Genomic DNA, 17255 nt, shown 5'->3' on the forward strand with positions numbered 1-17255 from the left:
TGAATTATTTCTTTTTTGGCTGCTTGCAGCATTTTCTTCTAGACTTTGGAGTTCTGATATTTGGCTATAATACTCCTGTGATATTTCATTTTGGAATCTCTTTTAAGAAGTGATCAGTGGATTCTTTCATTTTCTATTTTACACTCTGGATCTAAGATAATTTCTTTAAATGCAGTGTCTAAGCTCTATTTTGATTATGGTTTTCAAATAGTTCAATAATTCTTAAATGATCTTTCCTGTATTTATTTTCCAAATCAATTGCTTTTCTTATGAAATATTTCATATTTTTTCTCATTCTTATGACTTTTATTGTTTCTTTGTCTCATAAAATCATTAGTTTCTACTTGTTTAATTCTAATTTTTAAGGAATTATTTTATTGAAAAAGCTTTTGTATCTCTTTTTTCTTCTGACTAATTCTGATTTTTTAAGGAGTACTTTTCTTCAGTGAATTTTTATACCTTTTAATAGTAGGCCAATTCTGTTTTCAAGATATTTTTTCTTCAGTATTTTTTGTGCCTCTTTTACCAAAATGCTAATTCTCTTTTAATGATTTTCTTGTAGTGCTCTCATTTCTTTTCCAAATTTTTTTCTCTACCTATCTCTATCTCTTTCTTAAACTCTTCCAGGAATTCTTCTTGGGCTTCAGTTCAAAGAGTGCTTTTCTTTGAGGCTTTGCTTATAGCTGTTTTCCTGTTGTTGGTTATCTTCTAAGCTTATATCTTGGTCTTCTTCTATTGCCCTATTAGCTTTTTATGGTCAAGGTTTTTGATTATTGTTGTTTTCCAACCTAATTCTTGACTTTTTACTTTATGTTAAAGTTGAGTTTTGCTCACCTTGGATTGTGGAATCACAGGTCTAAGTTTTTGGCTTTTTCTCTACTGCTATTTTCAGAACTAGTTCTGGGGGCTAAAAGTTTTTGGTGCTTTCAAGATGATATGATCAGAGGAAGGTATGGTCACTGCTCTCTTGGTTTGCACTCTGGTTTTTACTAAGGAAGGTCCCCTGTTCCCCTACTTCTCTCTGTCCTGGAACTGCAACCTATAAGTGCTTATGGGCAATAGAATTCTTAATCAGTGCCATCTGCATCCAATGCCAGCAAATGGTTCCCTGTAATTTTATTCTGACTAGTTGTTCAACCTTATTATAGTCTGTGTTGGCTGAGAGCTCAAGAAGTGTTGCTGCTGTTGCAAATATCTGTACTGGTGCTATTACTGTGACCAGGAAACACTCCCTACTCTGGTGTCACAGACTTCTGTCAACTTCCTAAGTTATTTTACACTAAAAAATAACTTACCCTGAACTTTTTATTGTAGAACTAATTTTAAAGTTGTTTGGAGGGGAATGTTAGGAGAGTTCATCTAGGTTGCTGCTTGTCTTCCACCATCTTCTCCTATTTTTTCAAACAATATGTATAGTATTGAAATTAATTATGTTTAAATGTTTGGTGAAATTCATTGGTTTACATTCCTATATGGGAAGATATTTGTAACTCATAAAACTTTCTCATTATTAGAATAGTTAAGAATATGTATAGACAGAGAACACAAGTATGATTTGACTATGATGGGATCATATCTTAAAAAATAAATTTAAAGGGAGATAAAAAAAGTATACACTAGGAGAAAGGGAAGGAAGAAGTAGAATGGAAAAGAGAGAAGGGAGTGATAAAAGGGAGGATGGACTGGAAGAAAGCAGTGATCAGAATCAAAATACACTTGAGGAGGTATAGGATGAAAGGAGATATAGTAAAAGATAAACAGGACAGAAAGAAATATGTAGTTAGTAATCATCATACTAAAAAAAAATTATAACTTTTTTTGTAATAAAGGCATTATTTCTTAAATATATAAAGAACTGAGTCAAATCTATAAAAATACAAGTTACTTCCTAACTGAAAAATGTCAAAGGATATGAAGTAGTTTTCAGATAAAGAAATAAAAATTATACAGGGTCACATTTTTAATGTTCTAAATCAATGTTTCATAGAAAAATGAAAATCAAAACAACTCTGAGGCACCAGCTCATCCCTATAAGATTGACTAATATAATAGTAGAAAGGAAAAATAGCAAATGTGATTGAGGATATGAGAAAATTGGGATAATACTGCCCTTTTGGTGGAGTAAATAACTGATCCAACTATTCTGAAGAATAATTTGGAACTTTGCCCGAAGAGCTATAAAACTGTGCATTTTTTTTTTTAGTTATATATAGACGAGTAGGTCTATAATCCAAAGGGATTTTTACAAAAGAAGAAAAGAACCCATATGTATAAAAATTATAGCAGCCCTTTTGTAATAGAAAAGAATTTGAAATTGAGGGGATATCCATTAATTGGAAAATGGCTGAACAAGTTGTGATATGTAATATTCAGGCTGGTTTTCTGAAGGTCTTGGGACCAGCAGAATAATCACCATGAGAACAGTCAAGGATAAAGTCCAAAGTCTTTATTATCTCCTTCACAGTCTGTCTCCTTCACCTATGGCTGGGCTAGCTTTCTGGAGGTCACCAGAATGGGTCTTGATTTCAGTGGAGAAATGCAGGAGACAGGAGAGCCACCAGGATAGTGGTCAAGTTTTCTCTGTCTCTGGCTGAGTTTGTCCCCAGTTTATATACTCTATTTCAATTACATCATTACAGTATACTGAGTATAAACCAACTATTATATCACTAGGGAACCATTATTTGTTGTAAGATTAAATCAATCATACTGAACTACAGAACTATTAATCACCATGCTAAACTGGATAACCATTGTCTTATCAATTCTACTGAGTTAACACTTTTCTCCAGAGTTCTGGCCCATTACAGTGATATATAGTTTTGATGAATGCTATTGTACTATAAGAAATGATGAGCAGAATGCTCTCAAAAAATTTGGAAAGACATGAACTGATACAAAGTGAAATGAGTAGAACCAGGAAAACAGTGCATACACAGTAACAAAAACATATCTATCAACTGTGAACTACTTAGCTTTCTTCAGCAATACAATACCCAAAACAATTCCAAAGGCAATATGTTAACAATGAACACATTTTGTTGCTATCATGTATTCATATTCTTTATAAGTGATAGAACTGTCAGGCTCAATAATCAAGGCATTCAAAGGGCAACCAAGCTGTTGTCTCTTTTTTCATGATTTTCTTGCACGATTCTCATTTCTCTTCCTCTAGCTTTTTTATTTGATTTTTAAGATTTTTTATGAGCTTTTCCATGGCCTGAGACTAATCCATAGTTTTCTTGGAAGCTCTGGATGTAGGAATTTTTACTTTGCTATCTTCTGAGTGTTTTGATCTTCCTTGTCACCATAATATCTTTCTATGGTGAAACTTGTTTATTGTTGTTTGGTCATTTTCCAGCCTATTTTACTTTTAACTCTTTGCTAAAGTGGGGCTCTATTTCCAGTGTGGAGGGTACACTGTCCCAAGCTTCAGGGGTATGGTGCAGTATTAGAGATACTTCTCAGGACCTCTAAGCTTTTCATTATGAGCTAAAAAAGAGGTCTGTTTATTACTCTCCTGATTTGTGCTCTAGTCTATGAGTGACTACAAGCACTCTTTTCTGCCCTGAAACTATGATGAGGGCTCTACTGTGGCAACAGGCTCTGCTGTGCTAGTATTGCCTCTAAGGACTGTGACTTGGATCTGAGAATGGCAAAGCAGAGTCTTCTCTGCAGTGCCAGCAAAGAGACCCCTATAACCTCCTTCTGACCATTTGTTCAATTCCCTTACTATCTTTTAGGTTGAGAGGTCTGGGGGCAGCCCCTACAGCTACTGATTCATTCATTCGCAAGACCTGATCTTGATTTGCTGGGATCCAGTCAGCACTGACATGGCCTGCACTGGATTGTGCTTTACTCTCACTTTGCCAAACTTTTAAGCTGCCTTGGGTCGGAAAATGATTTCATCCTGTCTTTTGTAGATTCTGCCACTCCAGATTTGTTTTAGGGTATTATTTAAAGGTTTTTGGAGGGATTTGGGGGAGAGCTTGAATAAGTTCCTGTCTCTTCTCCACTATCTTGACTCTACATCTTTCTCCCTCCATCCACAAAAAATAATTTAAAAGGCTGAAAAAAATAGAAGAAAATTTAAGACTTCTCATGGCAAAAATAACTGATTTGGAAAACATATTGAAAAGGGAAAAAAAAAAAACCTTAAGACTATCTGAAAGCAATGACCAAAAATAGAGCCTCCTGATTTTCAAGAAATCTCAAAAGAAAACTGCCTAGATCTCTTAGAACCAGAAGACAAAGTGAAAACAGAAAGAATATACTAGTCACCTTCCTGAAAGAAACCACAAAATGGAAGCTCTCAAAATGAACATCATAGCCTAAATCCAGAGCTTCCAAGTTAAAGAAATATTGCAAGAAGCCAGAAAAAAAAGAATTCAAGTATTGAGGAGCTACACTCAGGATCACATATGATTTAGCAGCCACCACTATACAGTTGTAAAATATGATATTTCAGAAGGCAAAGGCAAAGGATTTTAATTTATAACCAAGAAAAACTTGCCCAGCAAAATTAAGTAAAATGTTATAAGAGAGAAAACCAAACTTTTAATGAAATAAAGAACTTCCAAGTATGGAAATGCTGGAAATACTAGAATTGTAAAGGCACTCTGAAATACAAACACAGGAGTGAAAAGAAGCATAAAAAGGTAAACATGAATGAACAATGATAGAGTACTAAAGAATAAACTGCTTCCTTTCAATATAAGGAGATAATATATTTGTCCCCTCTGAACCCTGTTATCAGATTTGATAGAAGGGGCTCAAATAAAAAGGCCTGGGAATAGACAAGCCAGTAGACAACTACACAACTCTACAAATAAGAATAGGATTGAGGGTGTAGTTATCACTTGAACATTACTCTTACTTGAACTATTCCAAAGAAAGAAAAACACACACACACACACACACACACACACACACACACAGCCAGTTGGACAGAGAAAATTTCACTCCACAGAGTAACAGGAGAAAAAGGGAAGAAAAAAAGAGGATGAATTGAGAGAACATAGATTAGGGAGAAATTAGTCCAAAGAAAACAAACTCTAAGGATGTACAAATTATTTACAAATCTTTTTTGAGGTAGCAAAGAATCTGAGAGGGTACCCATAAATTGGAATGATTTAACAAATTAAATATTTATATGTATGCGATCATGTGTGTATACATGCATGCATGTATTGATACATGCATGCAGAATATGCATGTGCACATACTTATACACACATACATATATGCATGTACGTGTGTGTGTGTGTGTGTGTGTGTGTGTGTGTGTATGTGCAGCTAGGTAATACAGTGAATAGAATGGCAGACTTGGAGTCAGGATTTCAACTCATCTTCCTGAATTCAAATTTCAGTTACTTAGTAGTTATGTGACCTGGACAAGTCACTTAGCTCTATTTGACTGTAAAATGAGCTAGTGAAAGAAATGACAAATCACCCCAATATCTTTGTCAAGAAAACCCCAAAAAGGGTCACAGAGTCAGACTCAACTGAAAATGACTGAACAATTATCTTTATCTATCTACGCATACTATTGTGCAGTAATTTTAGCAGCATTTAAAAAAAAAAAGTGTTAGAAGACCTAGTCTTCTAACAGAGAATTGATAAACTCAATATTTAAATAAGACATTTGTTTTTAATCATGATCAATGTGAGAATGTTTTATTTGATCACTAATATTTTGTTTTCACTTTTTTGTTGTTGAATTGTTTTTTAGGTTGGGGAAATTTGGAGGAAGAAAAACTAAATGCTTAATTAAAAAATAAAATAAAATAAAAAGAACTAAACAATGTATCTTTTGAATCTGGCAATGTGTGTGATGTTTTACATCCGTAATTCCTTACCTCTGCAAAAAAGGGAGAAAAATATGTTTTCTCATTTCTTCTTCAGGACTTCTTTAGTCATGGTTATAACTTCTCTCACACCATTTAGTTTCCCTCTTTTGTTTTTTTTTTTTATTTACATTGTTGTAGTCATTGCTGTCCCCCTTTTCTGCTTCCATTAGCATCAGTTCATGCAAATCATGCATCATAGAAGGAATTTCAGAGGTTATCTCTCTCATGAAGCTATGTTTCAGGGAGTTGCCTGGAGTCATACAAGAAAGAAGCATCAAAGTTGGAAATTGAATCCAGATATTCTGATTCCCAAGCCATTTCTCTGAACTCTTCTTAGTCAATACTGTTTTTTACACTGTAATACTATTTCAATTTATTTATATAAAATAATTTGTTTCCAATCAATGGGCATTTACTTTCTTTGAGCTTTTTGCAAGAAAAAAAAAAAAAACTTCTTTAAGTATATGGTGGTTTTCTTTTGCCCTCCTTAGGGTAAGGACTAGTAACGGTAATGTGTGAAAGGGAATATAAATTTTAGTCATTATTTTAGCATAATTCCAATTTTTTTCCCAGAATCCTTAGAATCTTACTTACCTTGCCCACTTTTCATAATTCATAAAAGGAAGAAGATAATCTGAATGTTTCCAATCATAGGAACAAAAAATTAGTAGAGCATATCAGTCCCATAAATATTACCACTCCCTATAAAACACCCAAATTCTAAGGCATTCTACTGGTTAATAAGTACCTGCTGAAGGAAATACATGAATTGGGGCCATAGGACAGAACAGAAACATGCTGTGGACTTTGTACTCAACCGATTAGGGTTATATCCTTGACTCTACTAATCAGCTTGTGAACTAGGAAATATTCACTTCAATTTGTTGTTGTTCAGTCATTTTTTTAGTCATGTTTGATTCTTTGTGACCCCTCTTGAAGTTTGTTAGCAAAAATACTGGAATGGTTTGCCATTTCCTTCTCTAGCTCATTTTACAAATGAAGAAACTGAGGCAAAGAAGGTTAAGTTACTTGCTCAGTGTCACACAGCTAGTAATTGTCTGAGGCAGGATTTGAATTCAGGAAGAGAAATTTCTTTGGCTCCTGGGCCAGTACTCTATCCACTGTGCCACTCAGTTGCTTCAATTTATTGCCCCTATTTATCTCAATTTACTTCTTTGTAAAATAAGGATAATAGCTTGTTCTACTCATCTCTTGGGATATTGAAAGAGTTAGATTATATTCTCCATAGATTAAAAAATCCTTTAAAATACTATAAAATAGTTTGTCTTTTTTCCCCCCAAACCTATGTCAGTTTCATTGGACCTGTATTTCTACTATTGATCTCCAGAATCCATTCTCCCACTCTCTAGAGTGTTAATCCTTTCCTTGAAACTTTTGCCTTTGGGTCCAGCCATCTTGACTGTTGAGTCAACTGAATGAGTGAAAACAACCACACTGCCTCCTTCATCTAGCCTTGAGACCATATTTTAGCTACACATCCCATCCAGCCATCTACTATGGGTATCTTGCTATCTGACTCCTACCATACAGACAACTTCCCATCTCTTATTCTAGACACAGTAATAAATTGATAATATATTTTTTCCATAGAGGGCATATTAGTTAATTGCCGTCTACATCACCTTACCCAGATATAGACTTTCTTCCATGACCACCACTCTTTTATATGTGATATCTTCTTTGATTAGAATTATAAGCTCTTCAATTTGGAACTATGCCAAAGAGCTATCAAATTGTGCATACCCTTTGATCCAGCAGTATCTCTACTAGGTCTGTATCTCAAAGAGATCATAAAAGATGGAAAGGGACCCCATATGCAAAAATGTCTGTAGGAGCCCTTTTTTGTAGTGGCAAGAAACTAGAAACTGAGCGGATGCCCATCAGTTGAAGAATGTCTGAAAAAGTTATGATATATGAATATAGGGGAATATTATTGTTCTATAGGAAATGATTAGCAGGCTGATTTTAGAAAAGCTTAGAAAGACTTACATGAACTGATGCTGAGTGAAGCGAGCAGAACCAAGAGAACATTGTACACAATAACAACAAGGTTATGTGATAATCAACTGTGATGGACTTGGCTCTTCTCAACAATGCAGTGATATATAACAATTCCAATAGACTTCGGATGTAAAATGACATCCACTTCTATTGAGAGAACTATGGAGACTGAGTAATGGATCTAAGTTTAGTATTTTTACCTTTTTAGTTTGTTTTTTTCTTCATGATATTTTTTCCTTTTAGTCTGATTTTTCTTATACAATGAGACAAATACTGAAATATGTTTAAAAGGACTACACACATTTAACCTAAATCAGGTTACTTGTCTTGGAGAGGGGGAGATAAGGGAAGAAGGGAGAAAAAAATTATAACACAGTCTTACAGAAACAAATATCGAAAACTATCTTTACATATATTTGGAAAATATAATACTATTGAAAATTTTTAAAAGGTAAAAATTGTAATCTCCTTACAAGCTAGGATTACATTTTGTTTTTGTATTTTCAGCATAATCACAATAAGTCTTAATAAATTCTTTCTCCCATTTGTTTATGTATTTATGAAGTATATATTTAGTACTTTAGTGGAATTTGTTTTATGCTTGATTTTATCATTTATAGGTTGTTGAATCAGCTAGTATAAAAAAATAAGCATTGGATGTGTAGTTAGACACTTTGGATTCACTCCTGGTCTTTTTTTTATGAGACTTGAGTTATTAGAATATCAGTTTCATTGATTATAAAATGGGAATAATACTGCTTGCACTCATTATCTCCCCCACTCCATATATTAAATTCCTTGTTTTTTTAATCTACAGCATGACCTTCATTTCATCCCTCAGTTTCACAATTATGAAACTATCCTCTACTTCTAACTCTGTTTCCCCTTATTCAATCAGTTGCTAAGTCTTTTCAATTCCATATATAGAACATTTTTAGCATCTGCCCCCTTTTCTTTACTCACGTAGTTATTGCTGTATTCACACCATGGACGCAACCTAAAAATTGTTCCTGCAGGTGTTATCTATTGAAAACCTAGAAAAGAAAGTTCTGGCCACCAAAGTTCTCGTTACTATAAAAAGGGTTTGGCATCAGAAACTGATTTGATTTTTATCAGCATAAGTGACATTAAAGAAAAGGTATTATCATGTTTTGCTCTGGCACTTAAGACAATGGGACCTTTCCATTTGAGTTGAGGCTGAAACTTCCCATGTGTATTGTCTTCCCCGTTAGAACATGAGTTTCTTGAGAACAAGGAGTATCTTATGTTTCTATTTGTATCCATAATGCTTAGTATAGCACTCAATAAATATTTTTAATCAATTAATTCATGCTAGAATAAAACATAAATATTTTGGTTTGTCATTTAAAACCATTTACAATCTGCCTCTATTGGGGAAGCTGGGTGGTGCAGTGGTTAGAGTACCAGCCCTGAAATCCGGAAGACCTGAATTCAAATCTAGCCTCAGACACTTACTACTTCCTAGTTGTGTGACCCTGGACAAGTCACTTAACCCCAAAATGCCTCAGCAAAAAACAAACAAAAACAATCGGCCTCCATTATATCTTTCCAAACTTATTTCACATTATTCTGCTTTACACAGTCTACATTCTAGCCAAATTAGTGATTTGCATCATTTATTCATATGACTGTTGATACTGTTCTCTATATAAAATATTATAACTTTCATCTCTGTGCTATTACACAAACTTCCCTATGCCAGAAATGGTTTACTTTCTCATCTCTGCTTCTTGGAATCCTTAGATCCCTTTAGGATTCAACTTTCCTTCACAAAGACCTTTCTCTAGCCTGACAGAAATTCAGTTTAAGACAACATCTCATATAATGTAAGATCTAAATGAATATGTAATGTAGATGTTAAGATTTATATTATAAAATTATTTTATAAAATTATATTACAAAAAAAGAAGACTAGGGAAGGAGATAACTTTTACAACTATGAACAGAAAGAGTATTTGAGTTTAGTCAAAACTTTAGTCAAAAGAATATAGTTTTGTCAAGTACTAAACAAGGGATAGAGGAAGGAGATCACAAGATAAAAGATAAAATTTTTAATACATAGAATTGAAAATATATTTCACAAAAAAGTCAATGCAACTGTAATTAAGAAGGAAATCCTTTTTTTTAATTTAATTTTTATTTAATAATTACTTTATATTGACACTCGTTTCTGTTCCGATTTTTTTTCCCTCCCTCCCTCCCTCCGCCCCCTCCCCTAGATGGCAAGCAGTCCTTTATATGTTGGATATGTTGCAGTATATCCTAGATACAATATATGTTTGCAGAACTGAACAGTTCTCTTGTTGCATAGGGAGAATTGGATTCAGAAGGTATAAATAACCCGAGAAGAAAAACAAAAATGCAGATAGTTCACATTCGTTTCCCAGTGTTCTTTCTTTGGGTATAGCTGCTTTTGTCCGTCATTTATCAATTGAAACTCAGGTCTCTTTGTCAAAGAAATCCACTTCCATCAAAATATGTCAAGAAGGAAATACTTTTGAGAAATTTTTGCAGCAAATTTCTCTGCTAAAGACTTAATATCCAAAATGTATTGGGAATTGATAAAAATATATAGGAATAAGAGCCATTCCCCAATAGATAAATGATCAAAAGATATGAATGGGCAAAAGAAATGTAAGCTATCAACAACAATATATTTCAAATGGTTCAAATCACTAATAACAAGTGAAATGCAAATTAAAAAACTCTGAGATTACCTAATACTTATTAGATTGGCAAAAATAAAAAATTGGAAAATGATAATTTCTTAAAGGAAACTAGACAACACATATACCTTTTTAATGGAGCTATGAATTGAGTCACCCATTCTACTAACTCTTGTGTGCATATTATTTCTCCCCAGGAAAATGTAAGTTTCCTGAGGGCAGAGATTGTTTTTTTATGTCTTTGTACATCTAGAAACTAGAATAGACCATGGTATACAGGAGCCAGATAATGAATACTTAGTAAATTAAATTGCATTGCATTATTTTCATGGGAGATGCTAAAAGAACACTTTGTAAACTGAAAAAAATGCTACCTATAAGCTATTATTAGGTAATATTTATTATCAGTTTATTGATCCTGATTCTGGAAGGAACTGATATGAATATATATGACTTTTTAAAAAATTAAATGTAATTTCTATTACCAAGCATTTATTTTTTTCTCCTAAGCACATTTCCCTATAGTCTGGTGGAGAGCAAGAAAAAAAGGAAGAAGGAAGGAAGGAAGGAAGGAAGGAAGGAAGGAAGGAAGGAAGGAAGGAAGGAAGGAAGGAAGGAAGGAAGGAAGGAAGGAAGGAAGAAGGAAAGAAGGAAGGAAAATGCTTGTTTAGTGCTTAGTATGTGCCAGGCATAATATCAGTTTTACAAATATTCTCTCATTTGATCCTCACAACAGTCTTTGGAGGTAGATGCTATTATTGACCCTTTCCATAGTTGAGGAAACCGAGAGCAAACAGAAACTAAATGATTTGCCCAAAGTTACACAAATAGTGCCAGAAGTTGAATTTGAACTCAGGTCTTGCTAATTCCAGGCTCAGTATTCTATCCACTATACTACCTAGTTTGCTTTTTTGAACTTTAGTCGGTTGTTTGTAGGACATTTGAATTCTCTAGCTCCTTAAACACTACCACTTGCCATCTTCTCATAATTTCCTATTGTGTAGTTTTGCTGAATTTCTCTCTTTAAAAAATGTTACAAGGGATGATAGAAGAAAGAAAGAGATGTGTTCCAAAATTAAAATGGCATTTTTTAAAAAGCTACCAATTTTTTTTTTCAAATTAGGGACTTGTCCAGGGTCATTCACTAATTTCATGATCTTCCACAAATTACCATTGTTACACTTAGATTTCTTATCTACAACATGGGAGAGTCAATATAACTAAATTCTAAGTCCCTTCTTTGCTCTAAGATTCTGTGATTTTTTAATTCAAAAAAGTATCTTAATAGCTCACCTCTTTTATCTTTCACAGAACTGAGATCTCTTGCAGACCTCCCACAAACCACAAAATCTTTTATTTTTTTAAATATTCAGACAAAAGTGCAATAGATTAAAATTATTTTATTTTTCCTTTCTGCTTAATACTACATGATTCTAATGGCAATATTTATCACTTCTCTCTTAAAGTGTCTCATATCTTTTTCTGAGTGGATTATAAAAGTTATCTGAGTACATTACAAAGGTTACATATTGTCAGAGAAAAGTCGCAATTTAGAATTGTTAGGGGGAAGTGTATAAATGGATTCATCAGATTATTACACTTAATTCCATGAAGTTTGCTATTGTCTTTTTGCTTTGTTTGGAATGAATTTCAGTTTATTTAATTTGTCTTTTTTTTTTTTTTTTTCAAATATAAAGTCACTTAGAAATTGAAGGTTCAGGCTATGCAGGCAGATATTCTATCATTAATTCTTAACAAGTTGGCAAGTTAACCTACCTCTCTGCCCTCTGAGACAAAGACAAAATGTTTTGTCCCCCTATACAAAGTCAAAGATAGATGCCAAAGGTTTGCAAAACATCTAGTTTGTATAGTCTCAAATGCAATGATGGCATTGTATGTTGCAATATGGTAACTCCATTCATTTTAATCTCACCTTAGATCATGCCCTGAAAAGTGAAGGGAAAGTTTTGCAGCTGTCTATTTTAGATTGTTTTTAGATTGTATAAAAATCATATAAAATCATTCAGAAACAGACAAAAAAAGATTTTAAAACTTAATTTGTTCAGATTAGCAGTATTTGTTCGGATTAGCAGATTACATTAATTAAATCAACTAGGCAATTATTGACTATACAATAAGCACTTGTCAAATGCCTACTATGTCCCAGCCCTATGGTAGGCACTAAAGATATTAGATGAAAAATAAAAAACAAAAAACAAAAAACAAAACCTCTATTCTCCAACTACTTATATTTTATTGAGAGGGATATATGTGCATGTAAATATGTAGATAATAAACAGAAAATAAACACAAACTAAATAAAAGATTAGTGGAAAAGATACTAATAGTTGGGGAGATCAAAAAAAGCTTAGTGTGAAAGATGATGCTTGACCAACATCTTAAAGAGAGGGATTTTGTGAAGTGAAAGAGAGGAAGAACTGGAGGAGACAAGATGGCTTGTCTGATGCAAGAGCACAAAACTTGAAGGTGGAGTTATCATAGGTGAGGAAAAGAGAGAAAATCAGTGACTGGATTGCAGAGTGTGGGAGGGGAGGAACATCCAGTTAGTCTAGAAAGATAGCTTGAGATCAGATTGCATAGGACTTTAAAATCTAAAGTGAGAAATTTGTAATTTATTCAAAAGACAATGGAAAGTCACTGCAGTTGATTGAAGAGTAGGATGACATCATCAGATAAGTACTTAAGAAAAAGCCCTGTAGCAGCAAAATTAGGATGGACCACATGGGAAAGGGTTCTTGAGGCAGAGAGAGTTATTAGAAGGCTGTTGTAATAATCTAAGCAAGAGATGGTGAGGGCCTGAATTAGGGAGGTGACTGTGGGAGGAAAGAAAAAGAATCTAATGTGAGAGCTGTTGTGAAGGTAGAAATGACAACACTGATGACTAGACATGTAGGGTGAGAAAAACCAAGGAGTTGGAGAGTGTACTGAAGTTGTAAACCTCAGAGACTGGAGTAATCAGGGTGTTCTCTGCAGAAATTGAGACATGCACTGACAGGGTAGGTTTAGGGAAAAAGCAATGAGATTCTCACTGAAAACTATTGTTTTAAGTAGTCTATGGCCCAGCTTCTTAAACTGTGGATGATGACCCTAATATGGAATCTCATAAGTGAATGTGGAAATAGTGAATTTTTGACTTATTATCAGTAAATATTTGATTTGTATACCTATTTTATATACTTATATAACCAGGGTCACAGAAAAGTTTCTTGGGTAAAAAGGGATCATAAGAAGAAAAAATTTAAGAAGCCCTGGTCTATGGTACAAACGATTTAAAAAACCCAATAAGTAACTTTGTTGCAGGATTAGAAAGGATCCTTGATGCTGGCTATATATGTAACAAGAAAAAAATTTCTCTTGGGCTATAGGGGCTGGAGTTTGGAGAATACTTTCTATAGTGTAGCTCACATTGACTGGAAACCCAAAATAGCACAATCTCTTGATCTCTTTCTCTATTATAAAGATCAAATGAGTTAATATAAGTAAAGCACTTTGCAAACCTCAAACCAGCATTTACAACCCTTAAGCATTTATTTCTAGCTATTATTGCTTTTCCCTTAAGGACAAATATTATTTGTTATCTGTTTGCCTATGCCATTCCTGCTCAAAAACTTTTGGTAATTCCTTTTTGTCTCTAGGATCAAGGGCCAACTCCTTTAAGACTTTTTACAGTCTGGCTTCTCCTTATCTTACATTTTCATTTTTATCTGACTCTATTCTCTTACCTTACATTTCCATTCTTATCTGACTCTGTTCTTTTTTCTACTCACTATGCTAAAGAAAAATGGAAAAGTAGATTGATTCCTGGGCCTGAAGTTAAAAAGAGGTAGGTTGAAATCCAGTCTCAGACACTAACTAGCTGTGTCATTTGACTTTGTTTGCCTCAGTTTCTTCATCTGCAAAATGAAGGAAATGGCAAACCATTTTGCCAAGAAAAAATGAGATCATGTAGAGACAGATATAACAACAACAACAATAGACATTCTCCATAACTATAAAGCACTGCTTCTTCATTAAAATTTCAGAATCCTCTTCCTTTTAAGCTTAGCTCATGGTACTACCTCCACAGTGAAGCCTCCTCTGATATCTCCAAGTAAAAGAGGGGGAATAAGTATTTGTAAGTTGCTTATATACCTCCTACTATGTTCCAGGCATTGTGTTAAGTGCTTTTACAAATATAATTTCACTTGATTTGTTATGCCACAGTTCTCTAACTGTCCTGACTCAGTTTCCCTGTCTCAGTTTCCTTAACTGTTCTGTCTCTGACCCAGTAAAACTAAGGATTATTCGCTCTCGGGTTATAAATTAGCAAGATAAAAGAGTAGATCTCCTGATTCTTTTATAGATTTACAATATTCCTTTAGAATATTGCAAGACCAACCCATGATATCTTTACTTCTTTGTCTCTGGAATTTTTAGGTTTTATGGCTTCCCCTCCCTGATAAAAAACTTTCCCTCCCTTTCTCTTTGTCTCCAAAAAGGTATTTAAGAAGTTGTTGTTCTTCCATTCATGGCTGGAGAATGGCATCTGGCAGCTGTATGCTGGACCCTGGATTCTTTGGGTCCTCCAGCCCTGGGACCAATATGGATTCCTTGGTCCCAGTATACTTATCTCTGTCTGACTGGATAATCTGAGACGAGAGTCCTGTCCAGTCAATCTTACTCTCCCATTAATAAAATATTAAAAACTCTCTAATCTCTCTCCTGCCTCAGTTTCTCCGGCATTACAGATTCTCACTACAATCCTCCCAGGTCAGTCTCATTATCCCCATTTAAGGAACCTGTGATAGAGGTCAAAAGTAAGTGGACTACTCCCTTCTCCAATGCTCCTACAACATTTGGCTTAGATTTCTCCTTTGTCTCTATCACACAGTACCTGACTTTATACTTATCTATGTTTATAAGGAATCCCATGTATTAGAATGTAAGCTCCTGAAGGGCAGAGATTCTGCCAGATGTAGATAGAACTGTATCTCTAGGACCTATCATTATAGGTACCAATATATTATAGGTACTTATTACATGTGTGTTGAATTCAATATAATTATTATTTTGTTGTTGTCTAAAAGATGATCCACAATGCTAAAATTCTATACAGAGCAGTCTATCTTTTTCAGCTGATTCATAATCTCATCAAGAATATTTTACACCATCAGTTTCATTCCTCTTACTCTAAACTAGAATTGGCTGGTTATTAATCAACCAATAAAAATATATAATGACCTTTTTATATTGTTTGAGTATTCCTTAATGTCATTTTATACTTTATAGTCTTCATATAGTTCCACTATGAGTACTCTTTTGTGGTTTTAATTAGTTGAGCTTAAAATTTCTGGGCACTTTAACAGGAAAGTACCTCCGACCTGGTTATTATCTATGTGTTTTCCACTTGTGAAGAAGATAATTTTATCCCTTCAGGCTTTATTTCTATTTTCTCTAAAAGGAATAGGGTCTGTCTACAATTTTCTATTAGCCATCCCTTGATAATGGCAAATGTGAAAGAATAAAGCTTAAAAATCATTTAAAATTTTGGGGCCATAATTTCAAAACTTTCTAGTTGTCTTAGGGGAAAAAAAAATGACCTGGTATCTTTATTCAGTGTGAGACAACAGCCTCTATTAACTCCCTCAATTACATGATGTTGCTGTTTCTCTGTTCTCTAAGAGGACCAATAACATCAGGAAAATGATATCATGATTTGCAAATGATCTGGTTGTAAGTGAAGCAAAGTCACCAAACTAATTTTCTTTTTCAGAGCCATCTGTGTCCACTATCAAGATCTAAATCAAGAAGACTGAAGATAGCCCTGGATGAAATGGATGAAATGAAACCTTGGCCATTTTAAGCTAAATGCTTTTCCAGGTCTCAGTTTCTCTGAAGCAATAACCATTCGGTGATTAAGACTAGGTAAGAAATGGAGCAAAGAATAACCTCTTTTACCTAGTCAAAAAAAAATCAATTTGAGAAGGTAATACCTTCAGGGTTTCTGATCAAAACAGAAACAGCTGGTATTTACATTTGCTCTGAGCCATCGGAACATAAAATAAATGACCAAATGAGGTTTGGACCGGGACCTATTTTGGCCAATTGATGAGAGCCAGAATGATGTTGGTTTAAGGAATGGTCCTTAAAACAAATCTAGCCCATAAACTCCAAGATAGGTTTTACTGATCAAAATTGTTGGACAGAACACTCACATGTAAGACTATGCTTCCTATATAAGCAAAGGGAATAAAGGGGAAAGAGAAGAAAGGGAAGGAGGGAAAGAGGGAAGGAGAAAAAGAAGGAAGTTTTATATGTTATCGATAAACTTGGTAGTTCGTTATATGCAATCAAGTTTCAGTTCCTCAAAATCCAGTACCAGGAGGTAAAGGTCATCTAGCACATCAGATGGTAGAGAAAAGACTTTGAAGAAGTGATAGTTATGCACAAGCGTGAGGTCTTTCAGATGACACAAGGTTCCAAATTGCCTCCTAGAATATAAGAAAGCATCAGGATGTTTTCCTGGTGCTGGTAACCAGTGAATTAATTGGAATATGCCTCTAGACTGTTTATGACGAAATTTGTTGAAAATAGAGTATTAAGTACATAGAGAACACTGTTCAGACAATCTTAGTGGTAGGAAAGAAAGGTTTAAGGTTTTAATTGCCTAAAAACTAAGGAAACACATCTCACTATG

This window comes from Antechinus flavipes, chromosome 1 (assembly GCF_016432865.1).
Source record: "Antechinus flavipes isolate AdamAnt ecotype Samford, QLD, Australia chromosome 1, AdamAnt_v2, whole genome shotgun sequence".
Classification (NCBI taxonomy): Eukaryota; Metazoa; Chordata; class Mammalia; order Dasyuromorphia; family Dasyuridae; genus Antechinus; species Antechinus flavipes.